Source organism: Apium graveolens, chromosome 5 (assembly GCF_009905375.1).
Source record: "Apium graveolens cultivar Ventura chromosome 5, ASM990537v1, whole genome shotgun sequence".
Lineage (NCBI taxonomy): Eukaryota > Viridiplantae > Streptophyta > Magnoliopsida > Apiales > Apiaceae > Apium > Apium graveolens.
In genome coordinates this window covers 166,057,659-166,068,917 of record NC_133651.1, presented here as the reverse complement: position 1 = coordinate 166,068,917, position 11,259 = coordinate 166,057,659, and the positions used below count along the sequence as shown (strand labels likewise).

General features: G+C 36.3%; 1 non-coding gene across 1 annotated transcript; it reads left to right on the top strand.

Moving 5' to 3' along the window:
- Window positions 1-4,063: 4,063 nt before the first annotated feature.
- On the top strand, window positions 4,064-4,168 carry LOC141663224 (small nucleolar RNA R71). The gene has a single exon (XR_012551303.1). It is a non-coding gene; the product is annotated as a small nucleolar RNA R71 (small nucleolar RNA).
- Window positions 4,169-11,259: the final 7,091 nt, after the last annotated feature.

Here is an 11,259-nt window from a genome sequence, read left to right as displayed (position 1 = left end):
GATTTACTTGTCAACCGAACACTGAACTCCTAAGGAATGGACCGCCTTAGCGGAACTTCCAGGCCATTTGGGCCAATATAATAAGGCTGGGCCGGCGCTACTCGACCACTTACGCCACTCCTAGTTCAGATGAAATCCATGACTCTGAAACGTAAAGCTCGTTTCCCCCTTTCCCCAAGTAGAAACTTGTTGATACGGCTCCACCAAGAAGTCGTACCTAGTTGGAAAGGAAAACTCACCGATATTTCCCAGGCGATGCCTGTTAATGGATTAACTTGTTCCAAGAATTTTACTTCCCGAATATTGGGTAAGTAATCAAAAACTCTTTTACCAAGACAGCAACCTTGTTGCGAATATAAAACACACCACCGAGCCGGATCCCCCAGGTTTTGAGCGAGTATTTAAATCCCCTTTTTAAAAGGAAGATCTTAAATATAAAAATAGTTTTGGGATCTGCTCTAACTTTTGAAAATCATTTTAAAGACTCGAAAACACTTTAAAGAGTGTTTGGAGTAAAACTGATTTAATGAAGTAAATCAGTCCCCAGAATATTTAGAAAATGTCTGAATATTATTATTTAAATAATATTCCCATAAAAATAATCTTTATAAAATAATTGAAGTAGAAGTATTAAAACTTATACTTGAAATGAATAGAAAATAATCAAAGATATACTTATACGAAAGTAATATCTTTATTTGAATAATCAAAAGTAAGTTTGATTATCGACACCTTATTCTTTAATAAATTAAAGAATATATCTCAGCAAATAATCGGAGTCATAGATCCTCAAATGAATATTCAAATAATATTCAATAAATAAAATAAGCTGAGTCAAAATACCTCGAATGAATATTATAAATAATATTCATTAAATAAAATAAAGGAGTCATACATCCTCAAATGAATATTCAAATAATATTCAAAAAAATAATGTAAAGGAGTCATACGCCTTCGAATAATATTTGAAATAATATTCAATAATAAAATAGAGTTAAAGTTATCGAATAAACCTTATTCGATTAATAGTTTTAAAAACTATATCCATATATATATATATAAATAAATATATATATATATATATATATACTCGGGAACATCGACTCCCGGTTTAGAAATATGTTCACCTTTTATCCCCTATACTAAGGGTATACGCAACTACTTGCTTATTTCTAGCATAGGTATTATGCAACTATAAGCATTGAAATCAACAGATAGATAACCAGATTACGAAACAGACATGCATATATACCATATTAGCATGCTCCAATATATCGCAAAATTTGCTAATAACAATCATGCAATATCACAAGATAATGCATATACATATATTTACATCACAACAACAGTATAACGGGTAGAAAACTTGCCTGAGCGACTGGGGTTACGAATGGCTCGGGACGAGTCTGGTAACCTATAAACAACAAGTAAGTTGGAATTAAACCAAAATCACTTGTAAATCTATACTTTAACTAACTTAGACTCTAACGCTTGTTTTGCGCTCACTGATTCGCTTAAGCCACTCGGGTACCCTCGGCTCCACCATTTTTAATAATTTAACCTTTACGAGTTTTAAAGCGATTCCTTCGCGAGTGTCTTACCAACTGCCTAACACACTTACCATAAATGTTTCATACATTAATTAACCCTTTTTGGTCTTTAATCTATGTTTCAAAGTAAGGCGAGGGAAAAAGTTTCGTTCGCAAAACGCCGTTACTTGAAACGGTCGTTTCTCCTAAACCGTGCATCGGAATCGAACGAACTACATATCAAAACGAAGCTCGTAACATGAGCTATCTAATCATGGCAGTGGTCACAATCTAGCAGGGGGTTCTCGGGTCCTAATGCTATGCACAAAAACAGTCCAAAGAAAATCGGACGTTACGACGGCTATGTTTACGTGATTTCCAAATTTTAACCCATTCACAAACAACCCAAATCAACCTCAAATCCAACATACAACCATCCTCCATCCTTATCACATCATAACAACCCCAACCAATTCAATTTAATCATTCATACTTATGCCTAAACTTAACTTTAATCATACTTAAGTTCTTTTATTCAAAACCACAACATTTACCATTTATACTTATTCCTCACATGAACTAAAAGCTTTACTTAGGTTCTTTAACTAATTACCAAGATTTACAACTCCAACAATACAACAAAACCAACTAATCTCTACAACTCAACCAAACTTCAACCATTCAAGCATCATGCTTCACATATGCTAAATCAAACACATTCAATCCTAATTACTCAAAACTTAAAGCTAGGGTTTGTAGTTTATACCTTCCTTGGAGAGTGGAGAATCAAGAGGATGGCTTGGAATCACCTTTAAAGTCTTTATCCAAGCTTAATCTAAACACAACTTCAAGAACACAAATTTTAGTTCTTGAAAACACTATTCACCATCTTCTTTGATGATTTATAGAAAAAGATTGGCTTGGAATTAGAAGCTTAAACTTATAGGAAGTATGTAACTTAACTAGGAGAAGCTAGGATAATTACCTTGGAAAATAACAAGTGGAGGAGCTTGGACTTTCAAAAATTAAGAAACCCACCCGAGAGCTTCATGAAGAATGGAGAATTTTGTGTTTTGTTTGATGAAAATGAAATGATTTGCTTGGTTGGTTGATTTGGTTTTGTTTTTGCTTTAGTGAATTACCTTCTTGCCCTTGGATTTGTGTGGTTACAAAGCCACCACACCTCCTCCTTCCCATGTCATGCTTATCTCATCCACATGATGTCATCCTTCCTTCCTTGTCTTCTTTCTATTGGTTGGATGACATCATTCCCATTAATCCCTTTGATTAACTTCCTAATCGTTTGCCTAATGACCGCTGATCTGCTATACGGTTCGCTTAACTTTCGTTCTCGTTTTATCGTTTGAAGGATCATACCCGGGATCTTATTACTTAGGTTCCCTTAACCTTTCTCAATATATTATATTCCTTCTATGATCCTCTTTTATAATCCTTTAATTTAAATCCTTTTTATCCTGTTACCTTATACTCAATTCTCTCCGTATATTGTGGATTTCCGGGAAAAACCAAAGTGTTCGGAATTGGATTCTGACGATCTTTACATACACTTATATACTTCATAGAGTACTAATAATATCCCATAAGATCAATAACAGAACCCCTACATAGCGTGGCATGAAAAGTTTTCTCGTTCAGCAAAAACACTATTCATAAGGGTTTCAAAAATTTCCCGAAAATTGGGGTTATTACATTCTTCAACCATAACTTCAGATTCTTGAACTTGAGATTTTTCGGGATTTGAAACCTTCCCAGACCTCAATATGATTGCCTTAACCTTCTCTTTAGCTTGCCTTTTTCCTAGTACTTCAGTGTCACTAGGGAGAGTACCGGGTTGTTGATTCAGCAAGGAATTAACAATCTGCCCAATTTGATTCTCCAAGGTCTTGATAGAAAATGCTTGGATCTTGCATATGAGCCTCAATTCCAATTCATATTTTTCATTAGATTGTGGTAGCTGCTGAAGTTGGAGTTGTTGTCTTGGTGCATATTGCGGCTGTTAAAAACCAGGAGGGTTGTATTGCTTTGCTGCATATGGCTGATAAGGTTGTTGCACCATATTCTGAGTATTGCTCCAGCTGAAGTTAGGATGATTGCGGTTGTTGGGATGATAGGTGGCTGGAGCCGGTTGCTACGATCTCTGAAAGTTGCTCACGAACTGAGCTGATTCACTAGAAATTGCATACTGCTCCGTCTCATGCGCACCAGCACAAAGCTCAAAAACACTAGTGATCTGATTAACTCCAAAATTAGCCAAAGAATCCACCTTCATCATCAAAGCCTGAAGCTGAGCAGCAATAACAGTAGCTGTGTCCACTTCCAGAACTCCTGCTACTTTGCTTTGAGACATTCTCTGAGTTGGGTTCTAGTATTCATTAGCAGCCAATAGTTCAATCAATTCATAAGCTTCATTATAGATTTTAGCCCATAAGGCTCCTCCTGATGCAGCATCAAGCATGGGCCTAGAAGTAGCACCCAACCCATTATAAAAGCAGTTAATGATCATGCAGTCAGGCATCCTATGATGAGGACACTTTCTAAGCATCTCTTTGTAGCGATCCCAAGCCTCACACAAAGATTCTCCCGTTTGCTGCACAAATTGAGTAAGAGCATTTCTGATTGCAGTTGTCTTCGCCATAGGGAAGAATTTAGTGAGAAACATTTGAGCAATATCCTCCCAAGTAGTAATAGAGCCTGGTGGTAGAGAATGTAACCAACACTTAGCCTTATCCCTCAGAGAGAATGGTAAAAGCCTCAGCTTAATAGCATTTTCAGTAACTCCATTGAACTTGAAAGTGTCATAGATCTCAATGAAATCCCTGATATGCATGTTGGGATCTTCTATAAGAGAACCCCCAAACTGAACCGAGTTCCGTATCATCTGAATCGTGCTTGACTTAATTTAAAAGGTGTTAGCCGTGATGGTTGGCCTGATAATGCTAGACTGAATATTATTGATCTTTGGCTTAGAATAGTCCATCCAAACCATTGGATTCGCTGCTTGATCTCCCATTTTAACTAGAGCATCTTCTTCAACTTTCTCCTCAACAAAAACTTCTTCAACCTTCTCTTCAAGAAGAACTTTTTCAACTACTTCCTCAGCTTTATCCAGTGTTTTCTTGCGAGACCGAGAACGCGTATGCATACACACTCGCTAGAGTACCGGAAACACGACAAGGAAACAAGTAAGTAACAATGTCCGAGTCAATGAACTTCAATGACCACTGATGAAAAACACATAAACTAAAAATTTACACCGAGTCTCCGGCAGCGGCGATAAAAACTTATTAGGAAGAAAACACGCGCTAATATTCACGCAAGTATACGCGATCGCAAGTGATATAGAATTAATTCTAGTTCGTTCCCACAGAGATTGGTTTAGGTCAAAAATTAATTAATGCACTTATGCAACAATGGTATGGTTATTATTCAATGCTAAGACAAATAACAAATTGGTTTTGTTTATAACTAAGATTATTAACTAACATGAAATTAACTAAGAGAGTAAAAGGTTGATTTACTTATATATCATAGACATGGGATTCTAACTTCATTACTACTTCATTCAATAGCCTTGTTGTTCTTAACCTTAGCATGCAATGGTGATGAAACTAATCAGATAACACGAAACTAGTAAACGCCAACTTTTATTGTACGAATACCCTACTACCAGACATCCACAAAAGATATAGAAGCTGAATAGACACCAATTATATTGAGACCCTATATGTCTACAGAATTTGAAAACATAACGGTTTAACGAACAAGTTATCTATCATGATTATATAGGACAAGTAAGATGGTTAAAATTATCTATGAATCATGCATAACAAATACATGAACCTATGCTAGCATGGCAAGTTCTAAACCTCTAAATTCACTATCGCTTCATTAGAGATTAACACGCTATCTTATAAGTTCGTGACGCTCATAAGAAGAATAAGCACAACCAATACTAGGATATCATACAATCACCACACACTAAGGTATCAAAACATATTAAATATTAAAATCCATAAGTAAATCTTCTAGAACCCCACGAGGATTAGCCCATAACCGAACTCATCATCACCGTGGGTTTCGATGAAAGCATAGTATAATAAACTAGGTCTTTATAAATACGAATAATAATCAAAGTATGTTAAACAAAAGAATTAGGTTCAACAAACAAGAAACGAGCATCCAAGGTTACAACTTAAAATAAAGAATCACAAGAATAAACTAGATCTTCTTCGCCTTGGTTGAATTTGTGTTATAGGTCTTCTCGTTGTCTTCTCCTTAAGCTCTGTTACGTGCTTCTTATGAAAAATGACATTAAGTTATCAATATATAGTAGCCCATGCAGAGTAGAAGCCCAGAAAATAGTCTACTAATTGAAACAGGATTCTGAAATCCCGATACGGCGTGACCGCGCGCTTCACCAGCGCGGACGTGCTGTCCTTCTGTATCCTCGGCGTGGCAGCACGCTACTACAGCGCGGGCGCGCTGACCTTCTGGAAAAAATGATTTTACCTTCTTTATTTTTCTGGTTCTTGATGGCTTTGCACGAGCAATCTTCATGACACCTTCCTAACTCCATTTGAGCATCAAAGCAATGCTAACTCACCTTGATCCCTGTTATATGCCTGAAATGTAAAAAAACATCAAAAACTCAAACAACTTGAGTACAAAACATCAATCCAAGCCTTTATAGAGCATTCTAAATGGACATAAATACGACTTAACATAATTCAAATGCGAAAATGCATGCAAGCGTACACGATCACAAGTAGTATAAGATATATGTCAAGTTCATTCCCATAGATAATCGGTTTAGGTTAAGTTCAGATTATGCACCTATGCAATAATGTATGATTACCGTTTAATGCTAAGACAAGTAACAATTTGAGTTTTGACTTAACTAAGAGATTATACTAAATAACATTAACTAGGAGAATTACGATTGAATTACTTATATGAGAACAAATATGGGATTCTAACTTCATTAAATACTTCATTCAAAGTTTATTTCTTTAACCCTAGAATGTGATGGTGATGACAACTAATCAGATAACACGAAACTAGTATACACTAACTTTCTTTATACGTATACCCTACTATCAAACATCCACAACTAAGATAGAAGTTGTATAGACACCAATTATGCTTAGTCCCTATATGTCTATAAAGATTAAAAATAGAATGGTTTAAGAACAAGTTATCTATCGTGATTACATAAGGTGAATAAGATGGTTAAAATTACCCACAAATTATGCATGTCAATTCATACATAAACCTATGTTAGCATGGCAAGTTTCAAACCTCTATAGTCACTGTCGCTTCAATGGAGATTGACAAACAATCTTACATGTTAGCTACGCATGAAAGACGAATAAGCACAACCAAACTAGGAAATCATAAATCACCACACATTAAGGATTTAAAACAATTGACTATTGAAATCCATAAATAAATCCGTTAGAACCCCATGACAATGATTAGTTCATAATCGAACTCATCATCACCATGCGTTCCAATGAAAACATGATAATAAACAATATAAGAGTACTAGGGTTTTAAGACAAATCGAAAACAAGCATCTGAAGTATCAACTATATTGAAGAATAGAAAAGTCTTCTTCTCGTACCCGTCTTGTGCTCTCTAGGTCTTCGTATCGCTCTCCCTTGGCTCCTTCTTATTAAAAATGAATTATGATCGGCTTATATGTGCTTCTGGATGACCTGGGCCCTCAAAATCATCAAATTCAAGTCAAATCAGGATTCTGGCTCAGGACTCTAGTGCGGCCGCCCTACACTCCGCGCGGGCGCGCGCGCTCTCTGTATATCTGGCACGGCCTCTCTTCAACATGAGCGTGTCCTAGGCTTCCAATTCTGATCTCTTTTCTGCATATTTCTTTGAGAAGCTCATTTATTCATCCAACTAATGCTTGTAATGCAATAACACGAAAACACATAAAAAATACCAATAACTTGAGTCCAAAACACCAACTTAAGCCTGTAATGAAGCATTCCAAGTAGATATAAAATTCACTTATCATACCCCCAAATTTGAATCGATGCTTGTCCTCAAGCATAAACAGACTCAAAAATTATGAAACATCCTAATGCATGAATGCAACTACGTGAATGCAAGTAAATGATAATGCAATCGATCCCCTCAGAATAACCATAACCAACCAACAAGCGAATGCCTCTAAGAATGCAATAACTCTAAACAGAGTTCGAATAAACTCCACTAACCAACTCATAAACCAGAAATGTGCGTGTGTGGATGTTTAACCGATATACCCTCGAAATTAGATGAATAACCATAACTTATCTATCATCAAAACAATCACGAGTTTATAAACAGAATAGACGTTATAATGACTCACAACACCTCCTTTCTACTAGAGTTATACAAGGATTCACGCTATTATTGAACACATACAAAAATTCTTATTTGACCATGCAATGAGTGAGGTCCCAAAAGACTTATGCAATAATACCCATATAGCGAGCGTTAGGTTAGCGGATCCCAGACTATCAAAGCCTCGGGTCACCGGGCACAAATTCCCCTAGAACTTAATAACTCGAGTATTAAAGAGCTCACTCTTGATCAATTATGCATAAACACATACATTTTTTTTATTTAATAATTTCTAAATGAGTGTGTTTCGCTCCATGTCATTCAACCCTAGATTACTCATAAAAATATGAGCCGGCTACTAGCTATTTGACGCCTAGCCTTATTCACAACTAGCAATTAATTCCAAGTTTTTCTATAGATTAAAATTCAGTTTTCTTTTGCCATTACGGGAATACCACAAATTCTAGATATAAACAAGTGATTAAATCTCAACAAATAAAAAATATGATCATGATCTAGCTCAAAAGCAACCTATAAGACTTGTGATTTTTTTTAACAATTTCTGAATGAGTGTGTTTCGCTCGATCTCATTCAACCCTAGACTACTCATAAAAATATGAGCCGGCTACTAGCCATTTGACGCCTAGCCTTATTCACAACTAGCAATAAATTCCAAGTTTTTCTCTAGATTAAAATTCAGTGTTCTTTTTCCATTACAAGAATACCACAAATTCTAGATGTAAACAAGTGATTAAATCTCAACAAATAAACAAATATAATCATGATCTAGCTCAAAAGCAACCTATAAGACTTGCAATTTTTTTTCTATGGCATGTAAATAAATTCATTAAGACTTAAACAACCCTCTATTCGTCATCACCACACTCAAATTATGATCAACTTATCAATCGGATATAGCTCAACCTGAGGGATCATGATATGTGCATGCACATGCAACTATACAAAATCACATAAAAATACAAATAAAAATGTCCTATATAAATAATCATACAAAAATATGAATGAAATACTACTAACCATGCAACATGAATCTATATGAATCTATATGGACACAGACAAACTAATCCTTACATTATCACCCCCAAACGTAAAATTTTCAATTTCCTCATTAAAGGTAATAATAAGGATTTCAGGCATACCTAGTTATCAAAAAGATCACCCTCCTCGGGTGGAGTATCAGATGGCGGATACACAAAATCAACACCAAACACCGGAAAATTAACCTCAACACCAGTGACTCGGAAAGGAGTGCCCAAAGCCTGTGTCAAGTCGGTGATAAAACGACTGTGCATGTCGTGCATCGCATCCATGCGTCTGGACAATCTCCGAAACTGTGCATCGCCAAGCCCAGAATCATCCCCTGCCTCCTGCTGAGCATGCGAAGAACTAGCCTCTCCACGAGCGGCTCTCCAAGCTTCATGCCTAGCCGGAGAAGAACCACCAGCATAAGTTTGATCGGCTGGCTTCCCACAGGGAAAATGGTCATAAGTGTAACATAGGCCCTTCTCATCAGCTTTTCCACCATACCATCCTGCATGACTCAGATCGTTGAGCTATCAATAGGAGCTCTCGGTATCTGCAACTGCTCCAACTCTGGCCAACGGACACTAACTGAAACATAAAGTTTCATCACAATAGAGGCATGAGTAATCGCCCCCGATGTTCGGCTTTGCAAAAATTGTAGCATATTCTGATATATCACCTGGTCGAGATCCACATACTCCTCATTCAAGATCCCCCAAATTAAAATAGCAAGATCAACAGGAACATCATGTTGATGTGAAGAAGACATAACATCCGCACAAACAAAAGCATTCCATGCCCAATCATACCTATTCATGCATGCAGCCAGAAAAGTAAGCGGCTCATTCGTGCCCCTCTTGCACATCCACTATGTTCCCTGAACACATAACTCAACCACAATATAATCAAGATCAAAATCCTCCCTTTTCTTGCTTACCCAGTCCTCTTGCGTTGGCTTTCTCGCGGGTTGATTAATGACCTGACGAACAGCCTCCGGTGTGTAATCCACTGTCAAGCAATGTTATTCCCTACCAATACAACAAGAATTACAGAAGGGGGGTTGGATGTAATTCTGGTTCCTTTTTCAGATTTTAAAACAGTTCTTACTTAATACATATAACAGTGTTTGATTTGTTAAGGTGCGGAATTGAAAGATAATTGAAATAAAAAACACTAAGTAATAAAATACAGGCTTTAAAACTTTCTGGTGGATTTGAATGTATCCACCAGAGATATATATATATATATATATCAGTTTGAGAACTCTGTGTAGCTTAAAATGGCTCACAGCTGCTTTACAAGTTGAACAAACAAACTACAGAGTAATTTTTGACAAGTACAACTTTTTCTATCTCTCTTTAAAATGTGTTTGCTTAGTTGAATGTTCTACTAGCTACACTTGGTTTATATTGTTAGTGTTTGTGCCCTAGACACAACACTATTATGTTTATATTATGAAACATTTGAATTATTAATTATGATTATATGGATTATTCTTTAGTAATTTATTTTATCTTTATTTTCTGCGATAAGATGTTAGATTAATAAATAGTCCTTAAAATATGATATGTAAATCTATATCTCTAAGTACGTGACTTAGAAATTAGATTATGAGAATAATCTTGATATTCCTAAAGGTCCCTAGTCAAGTATTATTGTTAAGGGACGATAATAAATACATTGAGACTAGTGATATTCCAAAAGGTCCCTTGTCATGTATGCGATGATATGTACTCGTCCTGATGTTTCGTATACCTTGAGCGTGACGAGGAGATACCAGTCTAATCCTGGTGAGGGTCACTGGATAGCTGTCAAGAATATTCTTATGTACTTGAAAAGGACTAAAAATTCATTCTCAGTGTATAGAGGAGATGGGAAGCTGGTTTAAAGGGTTACACTGATGCCAGCTTTCAGACAGACAGAGAAGATTCAGTATCTCAGTCAGGTTTTATGTTTTGCCTTAATGGAGGTGCTGTAAGCTGGAAGAGTTCAAAGCAAGAGACAATAGCTGATTCTACAATGGAAGCTGAGTATATTGCTTCCAGTGAAGCAGCCAAAGAGGTTGTTTAAATACGGAAATGAAGGGTTTTTAGCACATAAACGCAGCGAAAACGTAAATTTAAATCTTAAAAAAAATCGAAACCCTCCGCAGGATCCATGCGAAAACTAATATTTAATTCGTAGTTCAGTATGTTTACCTTAAGAAGCTTTACGTTAATGGAAAGATCGAGGTCTTTAATGGCGATCCAAAAACGATGAACGGAGATCCTTAGCAGCTGCTCCTCAAGTGTGAAGCACTCCACCGGTATCCACCAAGAAA